Source organism: Salvia miltiorrhiza, chromosome 6 (assembly GCF_028751815.1).
Source record: "Salvia miltiorrhiza cultivar Shanhuang (shh) chromosome 6, IMPLAD_Smil_shh, whole genome shotgun sequence".
In the NCBI taxonomy this organism is placed as follows: Eukaryota; Viridiplantae; Streptophyta; class Magnoliopsida; order Lamiales; family Lamiaceae; genus Salvia; species Salvia miltiorrhiza.
Window position 1 is genome coordinate 3,339,495 of NC_080392.1, and position 16,498 is coordinate 3,355,992.

Below are 16,498 nucleotides of genomic sequence, written 5' to 3' on the forward strand. Positions count from 1 at the left end.
TATCTAGTTAACACAATAAGGTTAATACCATAAAAATTTTGAAATCTAGATCACACAGGAAGCTACTGAAATGAATGACTCTTTCTCCTGTTCTCTGAAATTCTCGGTAGTAATGTGCAGTTTAGGTTTTGTATTTTATAAAAATAGTAAACGACGTCCAAATGACTTGAAATTTTACCGGTGTACTTAAGACTCATGTCACTACTACAAATTCTCTCATACTCTACAGTTTTAAACTGTAGATTATGTGCATTTCGCTCTGTAGAGAAAAGTAGTGTAGAGAAAGACCCCCCTTTTTCTCTACAGTTGTAAAACCGTAGTCTATAATTGACATAGACTACAGTATATCACGCACATACTCTACAACGTTCAACTGTAGTCTATTGTGTTCAATAGACTACACGTTTCAACCGTAGTTTATTTATTTCAAACTGTAGTGTGTTTGTACTTTTGTCTACGGTTTTAATGGATAATCGTAGTCTATATTTTTGAAATACTACAGTTACGCTGTTATAGACTATAGTTTAACACCGTAGTCTTTATGAAATATAGACTACAGTGTTAATATCGTAGTTTATACCTATTACTACGGTATCATATTGTAGTTTGCTTGTTTTAAAACTCTAGAATCCAAAACGAAATTAAAATACAAGAAATTTCATTTGCATTCAAAATCAAATTATTTCATCCAACAATCTTATAGCAAGTATTAATACAAATGTCAAACCCAAAATTCAATTCAAAATTTACAATATCAAGTATTGACATATTACATAGCTAAAATAAAAATCTGTCATACTATATGTGTTCCAGCAACAAGCTTGCCCACTCAACACGAACTTCATCAATATCTTTTGGCCATAAGTTCGATATCCTGTATATGTTAACAATTAAAAATATAATTATTAACACTATTTTATATAAATAAAAAAATTAAATAAAAATAAAAATAAAAATAAAATGCATGTGTTAATCTTACAATCTTCTTCATATATAGTCTTCTTTAACTTCTCAACTTCTCGTCTTCTATGTCACCACTTCTAGGCACTCGTACTTTCTTCCACATGATAGCTCTATCTATATCATTTTTGCTGCATAATTCATCCTTCAACAGTCATAATAGATCAAGCTTAAGAAAATATTGGAACAAAATGTTATAAAATAAAAACAAAACATAAAAGATGAACTATTTTCTCATGAATGCTCACTGTCAGATTTTAGGATGGTTAAAGCAGTCTGTTTGCGGGAGGATTTCATAGTCTTTCTGTCATCAAAACGAAATAAAAATTTTACAGTAGCTTTATATACATTCCCAGTATCTATCCACCAAATTTCAGCCCAATCAGACCTCGTTTACTATGACAATAAATTTTTACAAGTTTACTGCTCAAAACAATGGAAATTTGCGGCATAAACAGTTTGCAGGAGGATTTCATAGGGTTCCCATCATCAAAAAGAAATGAAAATTTTACAGTAGCTATATATACATTACCAGTATCTATCCACCAAATTTCAGCCCAATCGGACTCCATTTACTATAACAAATGAATAAAAGTATGAAACATCTTCACTAGAACAGAAAACCATCTCACTTCACAAACTTAATCAAATATACAAATTAAAAAATTTAACCAAAAATGTACCATCTTTTAAAGTTCCTACACACGTACCCTATTTTTATATATACCTACAAAGAAGATATTAAAACAAATCTTCCCATAAGCAAAGCATTATATCCACTAATACTTTTAAGTAGTTTGAGTTTATTAACAAGTCGATGATACAACAAAACTTTGAATACTATTTAGCATAAACAAATAATCTGCACCAAATTTCGATGAATCAATGAGAAGCTTAGTGATTTCCTATGTCATAACTTTCATAAGTATAGATGATTCCATCTAGAAATAATCAAAGAGAAAGCTTAGATTAAAGCTTAGGCAGCAGATAAGAAACGGCAAAAGCAGTGCACCAAGTAAATAGAATTCAATTTTAAATAATCTTTATCAATCCAACATGAGTCAAATATATATTCAATCCTAGAAGCTTTATACATCTTCACATGGTGGGGGCTTTCAGTTACACACTGCACACAAAAATTAAGTTACAACCCAGATGCAGAATATGGTGGAGAGTTAGTTACCTGATGCAGAATATGGTGTGAAACGGCATCTGAAACTATATGTTGTCGTTGGGAATGTCGTCTGAAATTGCTTGTTCTCAGCTGAGGGCGGCCGTCGCCGACGGTTGAGGAAGAGGACGGCTGACGACGGCAATTGAGGGAGAGTCGGCGGTTTTCTGCACCAGATGGCGGAGGAAGGCTGAGAGGGGGTTGACGATGGCGGTCGAGGAAAGGCTGCGTTTTCTGTAACAGACGGCAGAGGGGAGAACGTGTATGTGGGAGAGAGATAGTGCGTAGGGTTAGAATGTGATGTGGGAGGGAATTATGATAATTTTTATATTATTTTACAAGTTACTTGAATTGACATACAATTTATTTAATATTCAAATAATTTTAAAAAATAAATTTTTATTATAAATTACTTCTTATTTTTAAAAAAAATTTGTTTTATTATAAATTACTTCTTATCTTAATTATTATTTAAATAATACTTAAATAAAAATCACTATACAATATAAATCCTTCTTATTTAATATTTAAAATATATTATCTAAAATTTTTATTTTTTTATATTTAATTATATATAAAATATAGATCATTCTTTTTTCATAATAACATAAATAAACTAATTTTTATTTAACATACTACAATTTTAAGCAAAACTATAAATAAAAGTATATATAATACACTACATTTTGAAGATCATCGTAGAGAAAATTAAAACTACACACGCTCATACACTACATTTTGAAGAAAACTGTAGAGAAAAGTCTGGAAAAACAAACTCATACACTACGGTAGTTCATAAACTGTAGAGAGAAACTTCAATAACAAGCTCATACACTACAGTTTTATGAGGATTGTAGTAATAGACTACTATAGACTACGATTGGGACTACGTTTTGTTCGCTAGTGTAGTCTAAAATTAAAAAATGTAGTCTATACGAATACACTACGGTTTTTCTATAAAACCGTAGTTATAGGGGTGTAGAGATTGCCTAAATTTGTAGTAGTGTGTAGGGATTTTCTATAAAATTTTCAAAGCTATTAGACATCTAAAAACCATCGATCACAGTAGGTCAGTAGGCCTACGAAATTCACCAAAATCTCATCTCAAACTCTTAAATGCTCAACCCAACATCCCTTCAATGAAAACCAATCAAAGCTCATTTTAAACACATATAGCACTTGAAAACATTCAAGCACATTATAATACTCATCATACTCAATCTTGACTCTCTTCTTACATCATAACCTCAAATCTTAAGTAAAACATTTCAACGAACGCATCATTAAAATTCTCTTCTCATTTTCGTGCTCAAAATTACTCAAATACTCAAACATGATCTCATTTATCATATAAATCATTATACACATATAGATTCCTTTTTATCATGTAAACTAAACTCTAATGACAAACTTTCACATAATGGTCATAAAGCAATTAGACCTCATTTTATCAATCATCGACTTCTCAAAATATGAAAACTCAAAAACTCATACAAACTAAACTAAGTCAAAATTTCTTAGCCAACAAAAGACTTACTCAAACATAATTATACACTAATATCAAGCTCAAATACATATATCTTAAGCCAAAATCACTTAAATAACACATAGGCAAAAAGTCCTGATTTTTATTAAAGTAAACTTTTTGAAATTTAATAAACACACATGATACCTTAATCCATTCATAGATCTATCAATCTTAGCCAATTAATCTCACATATAACCCATTAATTTACAAATTAGAGCATAGATACACATATCCCTAATTTTATTAAACTAACTCATATCAAAATCATCAATTGACATCATATACTCAATTTACTCCATCAATCATCATCATATACATCTCATGGACTCATCTTCATCATCTATTAATCATCTTAACCATTGGCTCAAAAGTTCCCAATTTTGGGTAAACTAAACTCCATCGAACTTTCACATCTCAAGGCATATACTTCACACATAACATCATACAATCTAGATCTATAAAAATAAGAATCACTTAAAACTATCGTAGACCAATTAACTTAATTCCTCGTACTCGAACACTATATTACGATCTTAGCTTGAACTCTGAATTTCTATCATAATGAGTGGTCGATATCATTTATAGGACAAAGACTAATCTCAACTAATTACAATGAGACACAATTATACGAAGCCATAATTTGGGTAGTATACTACGTCAGTAGACTAACACTTCTTAGTCTTATCAATCAAGGGGATCTTATTATGACAACTCACGAGTTGCAAGGCTCAAACTCAACACAACATCAAAGCAAGGTGTTGTAGAAATTGTTCAAGAGAATCAAAAGAATAACCAGAGGGTATGAAATGATTAACTACTAGGTCGAACAAAATGACCTCGAGTATGAACCCATCTAGCTTTTCAACCGAAAGTTGAAACACATGGATTTTCAACCCAAAAGACGTCTACTGAGATTTGGATCATGTGGACTGGCCAGGTCCAACATAATCACTCCCCAGTCACACGGGATATACTATCCCGAACTTGAAAATTCTGTGTCTTCTAAACCCTCAACATACTATACATAACAAAACTTAAGTTCACACCAGCAAGCTAAAAGCTTAAACTCAGGGTCCTATGTTCTAGACTCTTGTTTCGAAAGTTCAATATTTTTCGACTCTCCTCTCATGTTGCGGTGGTGGTGGCGGAGTATTATCCCGCCTATCCTTCACATCACACTCTTGATGATATCTTTGAGGCATTTTTGAAATCACAAAAGGAAAACTCAACTCGACCAACGCTCTAAGCATCCTCGAAACTCAAGTGCAATTTACTAACTCAACTTTAAGGAAACCCTCACGGTCACCTTAACATTCATCTGTAAGGCAATAAGCACTCACGAAATGCTAACAAAAAGACCACTCTGGTCAACCTAATATATCCATCAGTAGAATGCCTCTTTTTAGAGGACTTACATAAAGGGGTTATATAAACCCTACAAAAACCATAGTATCTATCGTAATGTCCCTTCTAAACCGACACCATTAATGGTGCTATGTCTCGGTTTGGACTTCCTACGGTAATTGTTACCGGTTAACTCATCTAGTTGCTACTTTAGCACACTAGGAACATCCATCTATTTAACATCAGTAGGGTACTATATTCGCATGCTTATCTATCAGCATGTCAAAAGCTCAAGTATCAATATCTCCTAAGTAAGTTATATACATCGCAATATAATTGAAACTAATCAAAAACAAGGGTGTACTGCTCATACTCTCAAGATCATCCTTAGTTCTAGCCTACATCGGCTTCTCTTCTCATTCTCATCAACTCTAGCCCTCCTCGGCTACTTTTCATCCTTTCAACCCTAGCCTTCCTTGGCTCTAGCAACAGAAATAAACAAAACATAACTTAGCAAAACTCCTACTAAGTAGTACTGTTATCTTAAAACTCAAGCTCAAAACATCTAAATTCTCATCTCGTCCCATCTTTACTCAGTAGGGAATCTCTCTAAACAATGATATTAGATCCCTTAATCTAAATCATCGTGACTCAGTAAGACAACTCAACAATTCTCTCTCAAAGCCATCTCCAAAGACTATGGCTCATGATACCTCCTCAAGTACCATTAAGGTTGCGTGAGCAAAACTCGCGTCACAAAACAACTCAACATATCGTACAATATCTCATTGCAGCATGCTAATAACTCATCATTAATCATGCTATTATACTGAAGCTCATAACTCAAACTCATAACTCAAACCAACAAGTACTTAAAGCAATTGCTAATTCTCTCAAGCTTTAGCTCTAAGTTCTCATTTCATCCTTCTACTTAGTAAAAAAAAAAAATCTCTCTTAACAATGACATTAGATTCCTTCATCTAAATCATCGTGACTTATCACAACTGCTCAAACAATTCTCATCACAAAACATCTCAAATACATCACATCATAACTCATAATTATGCATCCTCAATCATATAACATCATATGATATAAACGCTCTCATGATTCATCATGTAACGTCAACATATGCTCTTACAACATAATAACTCATTATTAATCATGTTGTCATCCTCAAACTCAAACTATGCACCTTCAAAGTGTAACATCATAACTCATCATATAACCTCAACATCATGCTCTTCAAAATTTAATGTCAAATAAACTTTGAAATTTTACATACCTCGTTGAGTCTGGTGTGATGGTGCGCTGAGCTCACGGTTGTTAATAACTATTAGTCTAGTGACTCATTCTAGACTAAACTCAAGACTTATAATTCAGAGCTTTCCTTCGCTCTGATACCACTTTGTCACAGCCCGCCCTAACTAAGGATAGTTAAGCCGAGTGATCTACGACTAGGGATGGGGTTAAAGAAGAAGGGGAAGAAAAGGGGCGTCATTTATAGCCGTAAAACTTACTCATCTTAATAAAACTCGTCATTTTTATTCATGAATACTCAATTGAAAATAGTCTATGAAAGACAGCATAAAACTTAATTAATATCATTAATCAAGTTATACATCATATGAAACCATTCTCTTAAGACTCAAAGTATGACATAACATACTATAACATCAACAACATCTTGCAGCGGAAAGTAGCTAGACATATGTATGAAGACATATTCTAGACAGGTTAACTATTTATTAACAACCCTGGAGACTCCGCTCATTGCAGCACCATCATCACATCAGCTCAACCTGCACATTTAGAAAACATATGCAGGGCTGAGTACAAAAGCACTCAGTGGGCACGTATGCCTAGGTATAAAAATACATGCTTCAAAACTGTAAATTGTCATGCCATCATAAACAGTACAGCAAGGGAGTTTTTCGCTAAAAGGCCCAAGCTTACTAAGTTCATTTGTGATTCTTAAAGTTCGTCTGCAGACTAAGTTCTCTTGTAATCTATCATATCTGAAACTGTGTGCCGGAGAGGTGGCCACCTCTCACGGTCACTTGACCGGCCAACCCGCTAGATGACTCACGGTCACTGGTGTACACTAGCCCTGGCAGGATAGCTATCAACTGCTCAAGACCCGAATTCGATTGCATCATTGGCAAAGCCAAAGCAGATAGATATCATACTAAAATTTAAACATTTTATGGCAAGACAATACTTGAAATAACTTTAACTCAAAGATTTTGTCATGAAATAACTTGCTTGAACGTAACATTTAAACTCATTTGATATATATATGAAACTGAAATTAACAGTTAGATCATCTCATGCATTCATTCGTATAAGAGGCCTACGACACGCAGGGGATCTCTATATACGTATAGTAAAAGTAATGCCCACCTGATTGCAGTGTTTTGCTACTTAAGACAATGATTCTCTTTCCTTAGCGCGATAGGTTACTCAGACGCTTTTGTTTATTTGAACCTTTGATAACACAAAAACATGTGTTCGAGTGAATAATAGAAAAGATAACAACAAATGCAGTGAATCACTATTCACTCATTTCTCTAACTACCCATATTTCCTTAAACGACTATATCTAACTCATATACAATCGTTCTTCCTTTATCAAAATATTTCATGTACCTTTGAGGATGTAGGAAATTCCATTTTATATTATTCATTTATTTATCTATTATAAATAAAGAATAATTCTATAAACATAAAACGTTTTCCTTTTCCCCATTTAATAATGCCAATCACCAATATATATATATACACATCAATAGCTCATTTATAATCTAAAAGTGATATTTTATCGACAATAAAACTTTAAAATTCTTAATAGGAATTATTTTGAATCATTTCCATCTCAACAAAACTGTATAGATTCAACTTCAACTAATAAACTGCTTTTACTCCGAACTCGTATGGAGTCTAATTTTATATCAATAGAAACCTCTTTGAGTCTAGTTTAATTGAAAAAAAAGTATGTTGAAAAACTCCAAGTAGTTTAAGAGATATAGCGATTTTCCCATCGCCTACCAGATTCGGCAGTTTCTGCCAACTGAAAGTCCAGATTTTTGAAAAAATAGCAAACGTTACCGGAATAACCTCAAATTTTATATGAAGATAGCTAACACATATATCTTCATACAATAAAAATTTGAGAGCTAAATATCAACATATGGTTACTGAAGTAATTAACCTAATCATCTGCCTCACGACAGTTTCAGCAGATACTGGCAGTAGACTTCTCAAATTTTAAAAGGGTAGTAAACGAAGTTCAAATAACATGAAACTTTGTACAAATATCACCACACTCCCATCTATACCCCAGAAATTTCCCATAATATAATAGAAACGGGAATGCATTGAAATAAGGGCGTCAACTTACCCTTGTCCAAGTGAGCACTAATGGAAGTTGTTCGCCGGGGGTTTTTCTGGTCGTCGTTCCGCTATGGTGTTTAGCCGCGAAGGTCTACGACTTAGTCTTCCTCGTGCGAGGTAGATCAGGCTACACAACGGTGGTTTCTCGATCCTTTTTCGTCGTAAGGATAGTGAGAAACTAAGGCCGTAAGTTGGCCGGTGGCTAAGTCGGGAATTCGACGTTGGCCTCCGAAGGATATTGTGGCCTTTGGTCGGGAAAATATAGAGAAGGTTTCGGCCTTTCGATTGTTGGGTTTGGTAGCCTGAAGATGGAGGAACGAGTACACGTTCTCGGTTCAGAGCCTAGTGGCCGGTCGGCGAAGAAACAGCCCGGCGAAGGGAGCTCACTTGAGCTTAAGAAGTATGCAAAGTTTGTTTTGAAGCTTGTTGGCTTCACTTTCTCTGCACGGGTGTGGTTCTTGCTAGTGGAGTGAGCTGTGTGTTAACTGATATGCTATGTATTTATAAGTGGATTCCGTAGACAATGGAAATTATGAAGGTTGAAATTTGTGTAGGGAGTTGGAAGGAAAGTCAGCTGCAAATCTACACTTTTGAAAAAAATAAGATTTGCTAGAAATCTGCAAATCTTTGAAATCAGAAATCTTGAATTGGAGGGGAAGGTTGAGCATGCAATCTTTGAAAATTTTGTTTCTTTCGTGATCTTCTTTTCCTCATATCTTGGCTTTTTGGATTGCATGGAAGATATTGAGACCTTGAAAAACTTGTTGCAGTATGATGTTGCGTTGAAGGAGAAGGTGGAATAGTGTAGGAATTGATGTGTTGGATGAAAAATCGAGACATACGTGTAGTAGGATTTTGATTTTCCGTGATCTAGTTTCTCCTAGTTCTTATTCGTTTCTGTAATAATTTCCAATTCCTGCTAATTAAATACTTGTCGTATTTATATAAATTAAATCCTCAATCTTGGGATTTAATACGTGAAAGTCGGAATTAATTCACGACTTAATACTAAACACACATAACATGTAATAATAAAATTATTATGCATATGATCTCAAGTTATAATTCTAGCAATTTGATTTAAATAACACGATTTATAAAATCGGTTATAAATCTAAATTTTCTAATAATATTGATTAAATCAATAAACTGGTAAAACAAAGTCTCAAACGTATAGTTAAACCAATAAATTTAATTATTGGTTTCATTCATGACTGAATATTAAATCGCAGCTCTGTATCTCTTATACAGACTTTTGCTGAAATAATATTATCTGAACAAAATAATCACCATAAATAATTAAAAGAATTTTATAACTAATGCACATATTTAATCTAATATGTATTTAAAAGAGTGGGGCATTACAGTATACCATACCGTAAATTGCGGTATGAGAATTTCCATACCGTTGCCGTACCGTACTTTTCGGTATACCGAAGATCGGCATACCGAAAATTTCGGTATGAGAATTTTCATACCGTTGTCGTACCGATAGTGCGGTATACCATACCGAAAGTCGGTATACCATACCATACGGTATTACCGAAATTATTGTTATATCGTTTCATGCCTAAATTGTCAAACCATTAAGATATACCGTATATTTGTACATATCAAAATTTCATTAAACAAATACAAATAACTTTCTAACAATTAAACTCCACATCTTCAACAAAGCAGCAATAAAACTCTTCACAAAAAATAAAATAAAAAATGATACAATCAAATAATGTCCTAGCTAATATAAAAAAATCACTATAATTCCAAAACAAGAAAAATAAACATATATAAAATCTTCAAAGTATTTAGAAAGTAAATATGTTTAAATTCGCATGAACTCATTAGTAAATAATTGCTTAAAATGAATAGAATTGGAAATAAACAAAAAAAATTGTAATTAATTTTTTAGTAATTACAAAAAAAATAATTTACCACTAATATATATATATATATATATATATATATAGGGTTGGGATCTATGAAGAAGTAACTATATTTCGTTCTGAATAAGTCAATAAATTTACCGAATAAATTACGCGACCGCACGAATAGTTATTTTACTGAATAAACACGTACATTTTTCGTTCATGCGCTTGCGTGATTTATTCAGTAAATGTATTGAGTTATTCAGCTTTCGTTGTTTCCTTCTACATTTAGCATTCTTCATTGATCCATTCCCTATATATATATATAATTGATTCCGACGGTATACTAGTTTTTTCGGTATATATACTATCGGTATATACCGGTTTTTCGGCATATACCGCGGTATCGGTATATATCGGTATACCGCGGTATGAGGAAAATGATACCGTTGCCGTACTGAAAATCTTCGGTACGGTACAATACCGTACCAAAATTTTCGGTATACCGAAATTTCGGTATTTTTTCGGTACGGTAAGTGCGGTATACCGATTTTTCGGTATTTTGCTCCACCCCTAACCATAGGGAATGAAAAGTAGGTGTGCAATGAATGGAAATTAATTTCAGTTTTTATTTTCTTAAATGTGAAATGGAGAAGAATAAGAACAAGATTCCAAATTCTAGAGAGAGAATCTTCAGAATCTTGGGTTTGTGGAAGCTTGACTCATTCCAATGAATCCGAGTAGGATTCATGATCGAAAAGAGATATTTAAAATCCCTAAAATTTGGTTACCAATCTATATCTTCGTGCGTCGCATGTCAATTTCACTATTAATATTGAGATTTTTTTAGCTTTCATTGTAATTAAATTCTTTATTTCATCAATTAAGTAGGTGATGCAATTCATATCGTACCAATATTTTTTCTTAGAGAGAAAACTAATTTTCGATACTTAAAAATCGAAAATCACAATAGCAAATTCCATCCACAAGATTGGATAACAAAAAACGTAGCAAACAAGAGCACGGGCAATTTTATTTGAGGTCGTAAAGAAATCAAGCTGCTTGCAAACTATTCGGAGTTCGATTCAAAAAGAATTCGTTCAAGTTCGTTTAGAAGTTAGATGAATAAACAAAACAAATTTGAGCTTCGTAATATTCAGCTCGTTAGCTCGTGAGCAAGTTCGTTGATCGATTCAGTTTGAAAAATATAAATTATTACAATTTATATTTATCTACTAAAATTAATAATAATTGTATTAAATTTCTAATTAACTTTAGTTATAAGAAAATAATTAATATATTTTTGGGTTAAGTACCAAATACCCCCCCAACGTTGGGGCCCCTATCGCATATAGGACCCTATAGTCAGGGGTAGGTGCTGTTTACTACCTCAACGTGGCTAAACCTAAGCAAATCCCCCCCTCAAATACCAAATACCCCCCTTGCATTAAGTCACCGTTGGGGGGGTATTTGGTACTTAATACCTGACTATAGGGTCCTATACGCGATATGGGCCCCAACGTTGGGGGGGAATTTGCTTAGGTTTAGCCACGTTGAGGTAGTAAACAGCGCGGACCCTGACTATAGGGTCCTATACGCGATAGGGGCCCCAACGTTGGGGGGTATTTGGTACTTAACCCTATATTTTTTATTTTGAATGAAATAATTTATTTTCGAAATAAAATAATCAATATTTTTGATGTAAATATAAACTAAAAAAACTGTATAGGCTTGATTAAGTTCGTGAGCCTCAAATTTCGAAATTCGACTCGATACTAAACAAATCAAATTTGAGCAGACCACTATTTAGTTCGACTCGATTCAATTACACCCCTAGTTTTATTAGCTGATCTATGAATATGATAAATTGACGCAATGAAGCCTTGATCTAAAAATTTAAAAATCTAAAATATTGCACAAAGTTAATGCTTAATATGAATATCAAACACAACAATATTTAAATAAGTGTAATGCAATTTTCAATAGAGCTGGCCTTGTTGTTAGTTGATATATCCTATATTCCTTGCTACTTAGGCCACCAAAGCATAAAATAATGGCATTTTTGGCTTTTTTGTCACAAACTTTGCATTAGTAATTAGGTTCATCATATCTTCTTCCTTGTTGTGTTCTTGAAGCCGGCAAAACTATGTTGGACCACTGTCCACTTATCCCTCCATCAACCACTCTTTATTGGTTTCCTCGTTGGATTCGATGATTATTATATTAAATCCCATTTATATTTTTAGGGTGTCGCTCGTAAAACCAATTTTATAGTGAAATCAGCTTCACAATGACACTATTTTAACATAAAAATGACATTTTTATGTTAAAATGTTAAAGTGTCATTGTGAAGCCAATTTTACCATAAAATCGATTTCACGGGAGTTTTTGTATTATATCTTATATAAGATGATAATAAAATATTGATACATAACAAAATAGGTAACTATATATATAGGGTTCATTATATTCTAACCGACGTTTGATTCATGTTCCAAAAAATAATTCAGCATAACTAATCCAAATTTTTACAACGTACGAAAAGTGCAATCCAAACACGAGATACAAACTTTAAATAAGTCCAAGAAAGACATAATCATAATATATCAAAATAACGAGATGAATTACAAATTCAATCTTGCTTGGAGCTAAATTTGAGATCAAGTTCTCAAAAACATTACTTTAATAATCTCTATTTTTTTTTTTACCAAACTTTAATAATCTCTATTAAATCCTCATTATTTGCCAACAAGTTCTTAAACACTATCTCATTTCTATGATTCCAAATTCGCTCAGCAACATAAATTTAAAAGGCTTTTCAAATTTCAAAAGTTATGTTCTTCCTTGCAAGTTCCATGTATTGTTCAAACTGATAAATTAAGTAATCATGATGAATGTAATTGAATTCAAAATAATTATCGCAACTAATCCAAATTTAAAATTTTACGTGCAAATATGCATGAGAAAAATAAACACTCAGCAATTTCACAAAATGAATAGTTGTCATAGTTGTGTTGGCAAAGTACCTCTCTTTTTGAGAGATCATGACAAATTAGGACTCTACTTAGGAATATCAATCGGGTCAAATCATCGAATTTCTTATTAATTCTATTGAGTTGGAGGCTATACATGTTGTTGATTATTCAGATTAAAACTTTTAAATAATAATGGAATGAGATTGAATATATATAAGAGTAAGAGATTTATTAATTTAACTTAATATGCGTCTAAAAAAAAATAGTTTAAAAGGTGATAGTATTAATTCAATAATTCTTGATTGTTGATTGGATTATTAATCTAATATTTTTTATTTATGGAATAAGTTTGATCAGTAGAACGCTAAAGTCTATTAGAAAAAAAAAAATCAGAATCGGTAAAAATGTATTCGGTGCAGTGACCAGTTGGAGAATCATGTCTGATATTCTATTTGTTAAATAATTTATTCTTGACCATTATATATGCAATTGCGTCGGTCAACATAATATATTACTAATACAAGCATAATGTATTAGTTATACAAGCCTGAAGCCTCTAATTTTTTTCGGGATTTCTCGTATACTTCCCCGTCCCATTACTTTTGGCTAAAAATATTTAATTTAAACACGAAAATTAAAATATATATATATATATAAATAAATTAAAAATAATAGAATTCATGTCTTTTAAAAAATTAATTATTATTTTTTTATAAAAATGGACCAAATCAATAATATTAGGATAATAAGCTAAAAATAATGGGATCGAGAGAGTATATTTTATTATTTAAAAAATAGAATAATCAATCAGGCCCAATGGGCTTTATATACTCCCTCCGTCCGCCAAAAGTGGGGCACTTTAGGTGGGCACGGTATTTAATAAAATTTGTAATGATTTTGATGTAGTGGAGTAAGGGCCCCACCACTTTATGAGATATGTGGTTGAGATTAAATTTGGATTTGGTTTTTTTTGTAAATAAAGAGTGTTTGGAATGTTAAAAGATTAAAGTGGATGGTGGGACCATTTCCTTAAAAAGAAAGTGGTACACTCTTTGCGGACGCCCGATTTAGTAATTGTGCCCCACTTTTGGCGGACGGAGGGAGTACTAAATAGTGGACTAGGCACCAGAGTGGGCCGATCCAATTGGAACACAAATTATCCGCTACTGTTCATCTGTATTATACCTCATCTCATCTTCACCTCCAATTTATCAAAGAGATGTTGAGAACTTTTCAAACACCAACTACGTGCAAGAAGGAAAGGATTTTCGTAATCCATAAACATACTCGAAATAAATAGTTTAGATAATGGTAATCGTCAAATATGTTGAACTCTTTACTAGGACCTCCCAGCATGGAAAGCTTCCAAACCTGCATCTGTTCCTATCCAAGTGAACCCTTTCCTTTAGATACTCCTCTCGCCTTCATCAGCTCCCTCAACTGGCTCACACCCTCCCACCTTCCAGCATCAACGCGACGTAGGCCCCCGCCCTGCTCTTGTCTTTCAATCTGAAAAGCTCATTTGCAGCAGCTCTACATCACCGTGCAATCTGCAAGAACTCAGCAACGCTGCCCACACATCGGAGTTGGGCTTTTCGGGCATCTGCATTATAAACTCAAGCCTTCCTGCGCGTCCTAACAGATCAACCACACAAGCATAATGCTCCATTCATGGCCTCATCGAATAAACTCCTTCCATGCTCTTAAAGATCTCCATCCCTTTAGCAACCAGCCCTGCATGGCCACAAGCAGACAGTGCACCAAGAAACGTCACATAATTTTGATCATCCTACTAAAGAGTGCGAGAGCTTCTCCTGGGCTTCCATTCTTCCCATATCCATCAATCATCCAAGTCCATGAGAAGACATTCCTTTTAGGCATGTAGTCAAAAACGCGTCTTGCGTCCTCGGTCCGACCACATTTGGAGTACATGTCTATCAGAGCACTGCCTATCATTATGTGAGGGAAAAACTCAGTCTTCATCAGCTGCCCTTGAATCTGCTGGCCAACTTCAAACGCGGACAGGAGAGAACAAGCGCCGATAACGCTTGCATGCGTAGATATGGTAGGCCTAAAATCCAGACGCTGCATCTGAATGTACATCTCTATGGCCTTCTTCGCCATTTCAACAATCATGGCATTGTAAACCACAACATCTTTCTCGCGAGTCTTGTCAAACACATCCTCTGCTTCCTCCCAACAGCCTCGGTTCATGTAACCGGTGATCATCGACGTAGAACAAATCTCATTCTGATCCAACATTAAATCGAACACTCTCCTTGCGTAAGCAATGCTCTCGGTCTTCACATACGAGTCGGCCAACGCGGTGTAAAGCACATTATCACCATCTATATAAGATTTCACGATTTGGGCATGGACTTCCCTCGCAACAGCATGCGAAGATAACCCGCTGGTTGAACCCTTTAAAATCATCGAAAATGTATAACCATCAGGCTTCTCAAATGCATCTTCCACAAAGCCATGTCTTATGTTGCCCGCTATCATGTAATTGTAGACCGATAAAGTTCGATGAGGCATTTCATCGAACACCTGGCGCGCGTACAATAAACAGGAAGACTTGATGTAGAGGATGAGGAGTTTGATGGAGATGTTGACATTCCGATTTTGAGAATGCGGGAATGGATCTTCTGGCCTTGAGAGGGGTGATCGGAATTTATGTAATTTTGCAGCTCCGATGCCACAGAAAATACTGGTACAGAGTTGAGCTCTGTTCGTGGGCAATTCGTTGTGGGTTGAACTAGGGCACTCATATTGCTGAACCTGCCATGCCTCATTTTCTTCCCATTTAGATATCAAAGAAGGAGATGATTAGTCCAAGTTGAATCTCAGATTCAGAAACCAGGAGTGGTGATTGCGGTTTCACTCATTCCTTTCCAACAAAATCTCTAATTCCACTTAATGATTTATTTCTTTTTTAGTTAAATAGAGTATCAAATTCTACTTATCCAACCACCATTTCAGCGGTTGAATATTGAATCAATATATGAAATTATTTATTTTTATATAATAAAAATAAAATATTAATTAATTCTATATAAAATTACGTAATTGGTAAAGATCGAGTGATTTGGGCCAAGTGTGGATTTGAAGAATTAGAATCCAAATTAAAACCCGAAATTTAGAATCCTAATCGATATTTATGCTAAATGGAGTTTAATATCCATTGTCATCTTCGTCCAGAGAGATTGTTGTTTTATTATTAATTTTGTCTTGCGGACGAAAATTGTATTATTTCTTTTAT

General features: G+C 33.8%; 1 long non-coding RNA gene and 1 pseudogene across 1 annotated transcript; both read right to left on the bottom strand.

Moving 5' to 3' along the window:
- Positions 1–647: 647 nt before the first annotated feature.
- On the bottom strand, positions 648–2,524 carry LOC130987958 (uncharacterized). The gene is made up of 4 exons (XR_009089892.1): positions 2,144–2,524; positions 1,209–1,264; positions 980–1,091; positions 648–874 (listed from the first exon to the last, which is right to left on the bottom strand). It is a non-coding gene; the product is annotated as an uncharacterized LOC130987958 (long non-coding RNA).
- An 11,858-nt stretch (positions 2,525–14,382) lies between these two features.
- LOC130987959 (pentatricopeptide repeat-containing protein At1g28690, mitochondrial-like) lies at positions 14,383–16,202 on the bottom strand (annotated as a pseudogene).
- Between the last annotated feature and the right edge of the window lie 296 nt (positions 16,203–16,498).